At 45.3% G+C, this 12,325-nt stretch overlaps 1 pseudogene; it reads left to right on the top strand.

Moving 5' to 3' along the window:
* The first annotated feature begins 423 nt into the window (after positions 1–423).
* LOC136537088 (guanine nucleotide-binding protein-like NSN1) lies at positions 424–11,936 on the top strand (annotated as a pseudogene).
* The last annotated feature ends 389 nt before the right edge of the window (positions 11,937–12,325 follow it).

Genomic DNA, 12,325 nt, shown 5'->3' on the forward strand with positions numbered 1-12,325 from the left:
ATCTGAAAATAACTGAAACACTTGAAACATAAGCTTGCAAAACATGTCTAAAAAACGTTCAGAAACACTTGGAACATAGCATCACTGCGTGGCCATGATCTACCTGGTGGGGAGCTATGGTGGCGCTAGAATCCCCTTCCTGCCGATGATGCGAGGTGGACTGCTTCCCCTTCCGTGACGGATGAGGTGGATCTGCGCGACGCTAGATGGTGGCGCTCCCACTCTTGTGCTGGCCCGAGCTGTCGCCGCTCTAGTGGAGAAGGCCGTGGTTGGTTCGGCGCGAGCTGTCGCTGCTTCCGGTGGAGAAGGCGGCCGACGAGCTAGAGAAGGCTGCGGTAGGCCGGAGGCGTGGTGGAGAGGTTGGAAGGCGGTCAACCGGGAGGCATGATGGAGAGGGATCAAGGTGGGCGGCCACGCTCGGGCATGGTGGAGATGAAAGCCGTCAGGCCCTCGGCCACCGTGGAGAACGCCGGGGCGACGCGGCGGAGCGCGTTCGCTCGAGCTGTGGTGTTTTTTCTAGAGAATGAAGACAACATGCTACGGTTAGGGACTTGTGGACGAGGGACTACGACTATTGGACCATTGGGTTAGTGTTGTGGCCTACGAACGGGAGCGTCCGGAGGATCGAACGTTCTCACTATAGCATTTCATAGAAAATATCATGTCAATTAACGTCTTAAAAAAGCTTAATCTACAACTGAAAATATATTTTAGAGGCGCTTAAGGCCCTATTTGGATCTCTCCAATTTTTGTCCGTTTTTAAGAATTTAGCTTTTGAAACTGGGTGAGCTTCAAATAGGCCAGTTTTTGCCGGATTCTAAAAAAACCAGGAAGGTGTTGGTACCTAGCTTTTACCAATTTCTTATGACCCCATGAGCAATAAATGAAGCCAGATTTTTAAAACTGAGGGATCTAAACACCCCACCAGTTTTTACTCAGAATACAAATTTTAGAGATTAGAGGCAAAAATTGATTTTTAAGAATCTTAAACTCATCCAAACGTGCCCTGAAACGGCGGTAGCCCGCATGTGGAGCACTGGAGCGTTGGTGGTGCGGCAGTGAAGCGCACCCGTCTGCTCGGGGTCGCCCAACTCGGATTTTTTTTTGAAAGGCGACTCGGATTCAACGTTGGCAGAAAAACGGCCCAGCAACCTATAACGGCCCATAAGCGCCGAGCATTGTACATGGCCTGATTGCCGCTCTTCGCAGCCGCGAGGTCGGGCGCCGCCTCCTGTCCGCTCTCCTCTCCCTCCCTCCTCCCCTTCGCTTCGTCGCCGCCTCTCCCGCTCCGCCTCCCCTCCGCCGGACCGGAGTAGGATCCTCCTCCTTGTCGTCCTCTCAAAGAATCGGCATATCAGACAGTAAGATTTTTATCCCCATGATTTTTGTGGAAGCTGAATCTAGTCTAGCCTTTCAAAAAGGCGTGGTTGAAATAAGTTGTTCCAAACAGGGCCGCCCGAAGTCTGTGTCGCGACACCTCAGTGCCGCCGGCTCCTCCTTCCTCCCCTCTCCTCCACCTTGACAAGCGTCGGCAAGATGGTGAAGAGGAGCAAGAGCAAGAGCGTCACGCTGCGGCAGAAGCACAAGGTGCTGCTCAAGGTGAAGGAGCACCACCGCAAGAAGCGCAAGGAGGCCAAGAAGGAGAGCAAAACCGGCGGCCAGCGGAAGAAGGTCGAGAAGGACCCCGGGATCCCCAACGAGTGGCCCTTCAAGGAGCAGGAACTCAATGCGCTCGAGTCCCGACGCGCGCAGGCGCTCCAGGAGCTCGAGCTCAAGAAGGAGGCTCGCAAGGAGAGGGTATGCCATGTCTGCCGTGCCCTGCACTACCCTGACCCTCCCACCCACTGCTACCGCTGGTTCTATGCCTGTTGTTAGTCTCTGTCCAGAGCAAATAGTTTTTCGGTCTTAGTGTACGAATCCACCTTCATTCCGTTTAATTGCAACCCCTACCTTCCTGTCCATTCAGTTTTCATTGTGAAATTAACTTTCTTAGATGCTTCCCTATATTGGTAGTGTATACATAGTTACCATCAGGAATGCAAATGGGGCGGTGTGCGCTGTGATGTTCAGAGTTCAAAGTTAGACATAAATTGTTAAAATAAATTCAGAAATTCTGGATGACAACGTATTTTACTATATTTCAATGGAAAATAAACTAGCTGTTTTTCAGTAGTTGATTAACACATTCCACATTCATCACAAATTACAGGTTTGGTGCAGATTGAAAAAAAAAAAGTTATGCGCTAGGCTATTATTGAACAAACTAACACCCTCTCGCTCTAATAAAGTGGTCATTGTTGATCATCTGTCTTGACACAATCTAGTCATGGTCAGTATGAATGCCTGAATGAAAACCATGGAGTGAAGGAAGGACCGCTTTATGTGTCATTAAAGCCATACTCTAACTGAAAGTTAAGAAGAAGAGGGGATACTAATTGTAAGCTAATTGAAGCAGAACATACATTTATTTGGATTGAGCCCGGTCATCCATGTAGAGCAGAGTCCATGCCAGGTTCTCTCCAATGGAGTAAGCCATGCTACAATGCTAATAGTCAAATGAATTTGATTTGGATGTGCCAATGGGGATGATGAGATGGAAAAAAGGCTCTTTTCTTCAGTGGCTGCCAATGGAGTAAGACGTGCCTAATCTTGCTTCATCTACTCTCTTTTTTTAACGCAACTTCCTCTACTCCTCTAATGGGGTAGTTGTAAATATAAACAAACTCATAATTAAACTGATAAGTAGACACATGAGCACTCAGCCTAGTCAATTGAGTTGACAATATTTGCATTCTTAGTGAGTAACATTAGCTTCAAGATTCTGTTTGTTTGCTCAAACTGTTACTGATTGCTAATAATTGAGAGCTACTTGCCACTTGAGTGGACATGATTGAACTTGCTGGTGGATTGGGAAAGGAAGCTGAGAAGGCATTCTTCAGCAACTGTAGCTCAGGGAGGCTCACAAGTCACAATGGAGAGAACAAGGCCGAAGGCGGAAGAGCCGGCGCCAGGAGAAGGAGAGAAGGTGGCGGTGGTGGCAAGCTACGAGGCTGACACTAGAGTTGCCAACTCTGCTTGGAGGCGGACTCAGAGCGGGAGGGCGGTGGTGGTGGATTGGGAGATGCAGGGTGTGTGGCGCTGCTGGACTATGCTGGTTGCCCATATCAGTCCGCTCCATTTAAGTGGGTTAGCTTGCGGGCTTCAGCAGGTTAGTGGCGGGTGCCAGCCCAACGGGTTGGCGGCGTGGCCCAAACCATTTGCAAGCCTAGTTAGTACTTAGTAGTTGCCATCTGGTTGATGGCTTGCTATCTTTAGTATCTGCCATTATAGTTTTTGTCCCAACCTTTGTTGTCCCTTATTACAACCTAAGGCTTGTTTGAACCAATATTGCTGTATGTATAATTGTGTTCTCTTGTGAAATTCTGGTCATTGATCTCAGACAAGATGGATGCTCATCCTTTATTTGGGTCTTTTCACTTCACATTTTAGGCTCACTCTGTCAGGATCATGAAATTTCACATAGACTGGACCAAACAGTGATTAATATTGTCACCCTTAGTTAGGTTAGGCAGATGAATTATGTGTTCCTTAACATCTATTTATGTTCTTCGTCTAGTTTTATAGATACATCTATATCGCTTTCGTTGTGATGGTTAAACAATGAGACACTACCTTTTTCAGGCTCAGAAGAGGAAGCTAGGATTGCATGAGGATGAGGACATTGCTAATTTGGCATCTGCAGCTTCCGTGCAGGGCAGTGAGTTTGCAGCAAAGGATGCAGCAAAGGATAATGCTCCTTCAGCAGTGGCAAAGGGCAACGGTAAGTTTCTTATCCCCCACTTGTGGTTTAATTGCCCTACTGCATGCAGTTACATTATTGACCAAAGATGTTAAATGTGTCCCAGATCATTCTGAGAGGTCTTTCTACAAGGAGCTTGTTAAAGTAATTGAAGCTTCCGATGTGATTCTTGAGGTTCTTGATGCAAGGGATCCGCTGGGCACCCGTTGCATTGACATGGAAAAGATGGTTAGGAAGGCTGATCCAAGTAAACGGATTGTACTACTTCTCAACAAGATAGGTATTGTGTAGTGTTTTGTTATGTTTAAAGTTTACTCTGTGGTGGTTATGCCATCCTAAATTTCAACTTCTGATTCTTGAATTATAGATCTTGTTCCCAAGGAGGCGGTAGAGAAGTGGCTTACATATCTAAGAGAAGAAATGCTAACAATTGCATTTAAGTGCAATACCCAAGAGCAAAGGACGAAGGGCAGGCTTGGTGCAAGCGGTAGAGTCTTACCGCCTGTGACCGGAAGGTCCCGGGTTCGAGTCGTGGTCTCCTCGCATTGCACAGGCGAGGGTAAGGCTTGCCACTAACACCCTTTCCCAGACCCCGTACAGAGCGGGGGCTCTCTGCACTGGGTGCGCCCTTTTTACCCAAGAGCAGAGGACCAAGCTGGGATGGAAATCTTCAAAACTTGATAAAACAAGTAACATCCCACAAAGCAGTGATTGTCTTGGTGCAGAGAATCTAATCAGATTGCTCAAGAATTATTCCAGAAGCCATGAGGTAAATGGTCCTTGTTAAGTGTATGGTTAAGGCTCTATCTATAGGCCCACTCTATATTTAGCCATGAGGCTCTCTATATATTGTCCCCGTCACCTCTGGAGAGATTGTACTCGGTGATCCCAAAGGTACGTAACATGGTACCAGAGCTATGGGATTAGGGTTAGGATTAGATTAGTTTGATCCACGATCCATTTTTTTCCCTTGGGATCCTCTCTTCTTCGCACGGCCCGTCGCTGTGCGCTCTCGTCGCCCGACTTCCTGCGTGGACAGCCCGTCGCCGTCTCATCGCGCGTCTTCGCGCGGCCCGTCGCCGTGCCCCTTTGCCCGACGGCCCGTTGCCGTCTCATCGCTCGCCCGCGACTTGGCTCGCGACTCGTCGCGTTGCATCGCGAATCATCCGTCGCGGGGCACGTCGCTCGCGACTCGTCTCCGTTGCGGGGATCGTCATCTGCTGCTTCCGCTCGTCGCCTCTTCAACCTCTTCAATCTCCGTCTTCTCTGTTCTACCCGCCTGTTGTTGGAACAGAGCAGAGGAGGTCCTGATCGTCATCTGCTTCCGCTCGTCTCTGCTCCACGCCTCTTCAGTCTCCAACTTCCCTGCTCTGCCCGCCTGTGGGAGCAGAGCAGAGGAGGTCTTGCACGTTCAGCAAATAGAGGGGGTCCTCTGCTTCTTATACCACAGTGGTAACAGATCGCTGCCTCCCTCCTCCTTGGTCAGCTGTTAGCAGTTGTTTCCATCATGTCTCAGTCTCAACTCGACGCAATTGTCATCCGTATCACTTTAGAGGGTCCAAATTATCCTGAATGGGCCTTCTGTGTAGAAACTGCTTTAAGGGGTCATGGTTTACTACATCATTTAACTGACAATGCCCCTAAGCCTAAGGAGGATGGTAGTAATGCTACTGCAGTAAAGGATTGGGGTATCAATGATGGCAAAGTGATGGCTGCTATGGTCAATAGTACTAAACAATCCTTGATTATGAGTCTATCTAAGTTCAAAACTGCTAAGGCCATATGGGAAAATCTAAAGCAGCGCTATGTACAGGACAGTGGGGCTCTTTTACATAGTCTTATGCAGCAAACTCATGTCATAGAGCAGAATGATATGTCCATTGATGAGTACTATTCTGCTTTTGATCGATTGATGGGATCATTGACTTCCATGGTACCTGAATGTTCAGCTGATTCTTGTCCAGCACATAAATTTATTGAAAAGTTTTTCACTTACAGATTTGTCATGGGAGTTCGAGCTGAGTATGATTCCATCCGTACACGGTTGCTTCACAGTTCTTCTGATCTCACTATGGCAAATGCTTTGTCAGATTTGCTTGCAGAAGAAACTCGTCTCAAGTCCCTGTCCTCTACAGTGTCTCATGGTGTGTTGGCAGCTTCTCGGAGGACTAGTGCACCCAATAGTACCTCTGCCGAACCTTGTAAGCATTGTGGCAGGACTGGTCATCTTTCAGAAAATTGTTTTTCTCACCATCCAAAGAAGTTGGCTGAGTATCGTGCACGGCGTGCTGCTCATGGTGGTCGTGGTACTGGTTCCACTCCTAGAGGCTTAGTTTCAGTGGCTACTTCCTCGACTGTTAGTGTTCCCTCGGCTTGGGTGCTTGATTCAGGCGCTTCTTTTCATGTGACCTCTGATAAGTCCCAGCTGGTTGCCTGCAAGCCGGTCCCTGATGGTGCTTCTGTTCAGACAGCTGATGGTACATATTGTCATATCACTCATCAGGGTTCACTTTGCAATAATCACTTTTCTGTACCCAATGTTTCCTTTGTACCTCAGTTGTCTATGAATCTTCTGTCGGTTGGTCAAATTACCGACCAGAATTGCTTTGTTGGTTTTGATGACTCATCTTGTTTTATTCAGGACCGTCGCAGCGGGAAAGTGATTGGGACTGGCCATCGCCGTAAAGGTGCTTCTAGCCTCTACGTTTTGAACACTCTATGTCTTCCTTCGTCCGTTCCATCTACAGCTCATGTCTCATCCGCTGCATCGTCTTCAGCCTCTTCATTTGCCAAGTGGCATCATCGCCTTGGTCATCTTTCCGGGTCTCGTTTGTCGTCCATGATAAATAAAGGTTGTTTAGGTCATACCTCTATTGAGTCTAGCTTTCATTGTAAGGGTTGTAAGCTTGGCAAACAAATACAACTTCCTTACCCTTCTAGTGTTTCTCGTTCTGCTAGACCTTTTGATATTATTCATACTGATGTATGGGGTCCTGCACCTTTTGCTACAAAAGGTGGCCATAAATACTATGTCATTTTTATTGATGATTATTCTCGCTATACATGGATTTATTTCATGAAACATCGTTCATAATTGTGTTCCATTTATCAGTCTTTTGTTCGAATGGTTCACACACAATTTTCAGCTCCCATTAAAGTTCTTCGTTCAGACTCTGGGGGTGAGTACTTGTCTGCTGTCTTTTGCCAATTTCTATCGTCTGAGGGTACACTTGCACAGCTCTCTTGTCCAGGTGCTCATGCTCAGAATGGTATTGCTGAACGAAAACATCGCCATCTCATAGAGACAGCTCGCACACTTTTGATTTCATCATTTGTCCCTTCTCATTTTTGGGGAGAAGCTGTTTCCACTGCTGTCTATCTCATCAATAGGCAACCTTCATCCAAATTGTCTGATCAGTCCTGGTGAAGTACTTTTTGGTACTCCTCCTAGCTATGATCATCTTCGAGTTTTTGGATGCACTTGCTATGTTCTGCTTGCACCTCGTGAGCGCACAAAATTGACTGCACAATCTGTTGAATGTGTTTTTCTAGGGTATAGTCCTGAGCATAAAGGTTATCGATGTTATGACCCTTCTTCCCATCGCATACGCATCTCTCGTGATGTTACCTTTGATGAGGATCGCCCCTTCTTTTATAACCCTTCCACTACCCCTTCATATTCTCCCACAGAGTCCACCTCTTTTTTGAGCCTTCCTCCAAATTCATCCACCGATGATGCCTCTGCACCATCTGATCCTCCTATTTCCATCACACCACCTTTACCTCCTACAACATCCTCGTCTCCATCTCACTCTTTTTCAAAACCACCTATTACACGTGTCTACAGCCGTCGTCCCTCCCAGCTTCCGTCTAGTTCTCCCACCATGGCTAGTCCAGATGAGCCCGCTGCTGATGCTTCTAATAATAACATTGATGATTCACATGTTGATGAGTTACAGGTTGCTCCACGATATAATCTTCGAGACCGCAGTATCATTCATCCTGAAGAGAAGTACGGTTTTCCCCAATTGCATGCTGTTGTTGATGAGCCATCCACTTATCAGGAAGCTTCTCAAATTCTGGAATGGCAGCTAGCTATGTCTGAGGAACTTGCCGCCCTTGATCGTCAAGACACTTGGGATCTTGTTCCATTGCCATCGCACACAGTACCTATTACATCTAAGTGGGTATTCAAAGTGAAGACCAAGTCAGATGGCTCTATAGAGAGATATAAGGCCCGTCTTGTTGCCAGAGGTTTTCAGCAAACTCAGGGTCTAGATTATGATGAGACTTTTGCACCTGTTGCTCATATGACGACAGTCCGTACATTAATTGCAGTTGCAGCAGCTTCTTGGCCCATATCTCAAATGGATGTCAAGAATGCCTTTCTTCATGGTGATTTGACTGAAGAAGTTTATATGCAACCGCCCCCGGGTGTTGTCGCTCCTCCAGGATATGTCTGTCGTCTTCGCCGTGCTTTATATGGCCTTAAACAGGCTCCTCGTGCTTGGCATGAGCGTTTTGTCTCCGCGATACGGGCTGCTGGCTTTTCAGCTAGTGATCATGATCCTGCTTTATTTGTTCATTTGTCATCACGTGGCCGTACGTTGCTTCTTCTCTATGTTGATGATATGCTGATTACGGGTGATGATAAGGATCACATTTCCCATGTGAAACAACTCAGTGCTGAATTTCAGATGTCTGATTTGGGTCCTCTCAGTTATTTCTTAGGCATTGAGGTCAAGCAATCTACTCAGGGCTATCATCTTTCTCAGTCTAAGTACATACAAGATCTTATTGCTCGTTCAGGCATCACTGATAGTTGAACTGCTGCCACACCCATGGATCTTCACTTGCAGCTTCGTCCCACTGATGAGGTACCTCTTAAGGATCCCTCTCGATATCGACACATTGTGGGCAGCCTTGTTTACCTCACTGTCACTAGGCCGGATATTGCTCATGCAGTCCATATTTTGAGTCAATTTGTTTGTGCCCCAACTTTTATTCATTTTGGACATTTACTTCGCATGCTACACTACCTACGGGGGACATCATCTCAAAGTTTACTCTATGCGCATGATAGTCAGCTTCAGCTTCATGCTTACTCGGATTCCACTTGGGCGAGTGACCCAACAGATCGATGTTCCATCACTGGATATTGCATTCTTCTTGGCTCTTCTCCTATTGCATGGAAGTCCAAGAAGCAAGCAGCTGTATCTCGCTCTAGTACAGAGGCTGAACTTCGAGCCCTTGCCACTACTACTGCAGAGATTGTATGGCTTCGATGGTTGTTGGCTGATTTAGGCATCTCTTGTGATGTTGCCACAGCTCTTCTATGTGATAATACAGGAGCCATACAAATTGCTAATGATCCTGTGAAGCATGAACTCACAAAGCATATTGGTGTGGATGCTTTCTTTACTCGGTCTCATTGTCATCAGAAGACTATTTCTCTCCAGTATGTGCCTTCAGAGTTGCAATTGGCCGACTTCTTCACTAAAGCACAAACTCGGGAGCAGCATCGGCTTCACTTGATCAAACTCAATGCTTCAGATCCTCCACTTCCACCTTGAGTTTGAAGGGGGGTGTTAAGTGTATGGTTAAGGCTCTATCTATAGGCCCATCTATAGGCCCACTCTATATTTAGCCATGAGGCTCTCTATATATTGTCCCCTTCACCTCTGGAGAGATTGTACTCGGTGATCCCAAAGGTACGTAACAGTCCTATCGTTTTCATATAAGGTTTATGCATATATAGCTTCGGTCATCTCTCATCTGTCTCTCAAGTTGATTATTGTTGGGGCATTCTAAATTAGAATGTTTTATCCTTGTTCTACAGCATCCCGTGTGCTTCATTACTTGACTATATTATAATAATTGAACCTTCACTTCCTTTTCCTTGCTTATGTGCATATTACCTTTTATTGAACATGATTAATAGAATCCTTTTGATTTTGAAGGGAGAGCAGCTTCCTACATTTTGTATCAGAACCTAATGACTTCATGCAAATAGTTGTTTTACTTGTGTGCTGTATCTTATCATGACAGTTTTACATGTAGCCCTGTTTCCTGTCTTCAGTTATTACCTTCTTATGCTTCAGTATTCCCTTTTTTTACTCCTCTTGTAGGTATGTGTTTTTTGTTCTTCCTTTGTTGAGTTTTGTTATTGTGACTTGCAGCTCAAACTGGCAATTACGGTGGGTATTGTTGGACTTCCTAATGTTGGCAAGAGCAGTCTGATCAACAGCCTGAAGAGGTCCCGAGTGGTTAATGTCGGTTCCACTCCAGGGGTTACTAGATCAATGCAAGAAGTTCAATTAGACAAGAAGGTGAAGTTGTTGGATTGTCCCGGTGTTGTTATGCTCAAATCTTCCAACAGTGGTGTGTCTGTAGCCCTTCGAAACTGCAAAAGAGTTGAGAAAATGGAAGATCCAGTCACTCCTGGTAAGCTAGTTTGCATGTTTCTGTGTCATTTCTGTTAGCTCTTTTGAAGTTTTTTATTTATTTATTCTAGTTATATAGCCTTCTTATTGTTTTATTCTTTAGGTACTATACCATTTGATAATAAGCTATTATATAATGTGACCAGAAGTGGAATACTTGACATGTTCTATGCTTCTCTCTCTTTTTGATGTTTCTAGTTAAGGAGATCCTAAGTATTTGCCCACATGAGAAGTTGCTGTCTCTGTACAAGGTTCCAAGCTTCGGTTCAGTTGATGATTTCCTTCAGAAAGTAGCAACTATATGGGGGAAATTGAAAAAGGGTGGTGTAGTGGATGTTGAAGCTGCTGCGAGAATTGTGCTTCATGACTAGCATGAAGGTATGTCTTAAAATTTTGGTCATTAACTTTGTAAATTCTTGTTAATAGTGACCTGATCCTCTTGTTTTTAGGTAAAATACCATATTTTACACTGCCACCTAAAAGAGATGCTGGGGAGGGCTCAGATGCAGTGATTATATTAGAAGATGGGAAAGAATTTAATATTGATGAAATTTACAAAGCTGAGTCTTCATATATTGGTGGTTTGAAGTCCATTGAGGAGTTCCATCATATTGAGATTCCACCTAATGCTCCACCAGGGATTGATGAAGAGATGCTAGAGGTAATAATCTTAACGCTAGCGGTTTCCCATGAATTAAGTGGATTTAACATGGTAACCACTGTAGATTTTGTGCCATCTTGTTACCTATTAGTTCTATGTTTTGTTCCTTGTGATGGCCAGATGCATGGCATCCATTGAAAGCATTTTTTTTTTTTTGAGATTGTTTTTCATGGCCGCTGGTTCGGGCTCAGCTCTATACGCTTATGTTAGGAGGTTCCATTCAAATCTGTTGACCAACATGAGTTTTTTTAAGATCATCTATGTATAATCCTTGTAAACAGCATAATGAAACTGGCATCATGATAAAAGGGTAGTGCCTGCTTTCTGGTGAAAACACTTTGTATAAGTCATCCGTAGGTTCTATTTGAACTAAATAATTCATATGCAAGAATTTCATACCAATATGCTTTGCTGCAAGCAAAACATGAATGCATTAGGAACATTGTGCTCGGCCTTGTTATTTGATTCTTGTTTTGCACTAACCAGGATGGCAAGAAACCGAGTGAACCCGTCCAGGAAACTGACGTGAATGGTCGCGAAGGAAGCAAGGCAGCCAGTGCTAGCACACAGAACGACAAGTAGTACACTGCCGAGGGCATACTCGACCCTCGCAGGAGGAAAGCAGAGAAGAAACGACGCAAGGCGAACAAGTTCAGCGTGCTGAACGACATGGATGCGGACTATGATTTCAAGGTGGATTATCAGATGGAGGACGCGGCGGCCGCTGGTGAGGACTGTGAGAGCAACGGCGCACACGCAGATGATGAAGATGGGGACGGAGCCAAGGATAATGAACCGATGATCAGTGTCGATGATGCGTGAAACATTTGGGCCCTTGTATGAGTTGATGGCACAAAGTAGATGATTATCATGTCGAGTGCCAGAAACGGCCCAGTGGGGGTTGCAAAGTTTTGTGCTTAGTTTGCTTGTTTAGTGAAAGATGATACTCTGAGAAGGTCTGCGGTTGTTTTTGACAGAGGTAAACCTGGCTTTTTATAGAAAGCTTAGAACGTTATAGAGAGTTTGCGTTTTACCTGTCCCAGTACCTACTTTTACCTGCTCTTAAGTTGCATTCATCGATCATGATGCGCTATCGGTTGCATTTATTTATCATGAATTCATGATACGTTATCGAGAAAGGTTACCAAGCATGAAATTTATCTACTTCAGAAATTTGATTCTGGTATCATCTGAACCAATATAGTAGTAGCATATGATGAACGGTAACTCTGGGCCTGCCATCTGAAATCTGAATGAGGTTTTTGTTAAACTTCAGAAGTGAAGAAAGTGGTATAGGACAACCCGATGGAATGGAAGTGAACAACGTGGATAAATTACAGTTATAACAGGCATACTCTGGTGCGTTCAGTGCATGCAAATTGTTAATCACAGAGATCGGAGCCAGGGATCAGGGATGGGCTC

This window comes from Miscanthus floridulus, chromosome 2, assembly GCF_019320115.1.
Source record: "Miscanthus floridulus cultivar M001 chromosome 2, ASM1932011v1, whole genome shotgun sequence".
Lineage (NCBI taxonomy): Eukaryota > Viridiplantae > Streptophyta > Magnoliopsida > Poales > Poaceae > Miscanthus > Miscanthus floridulus.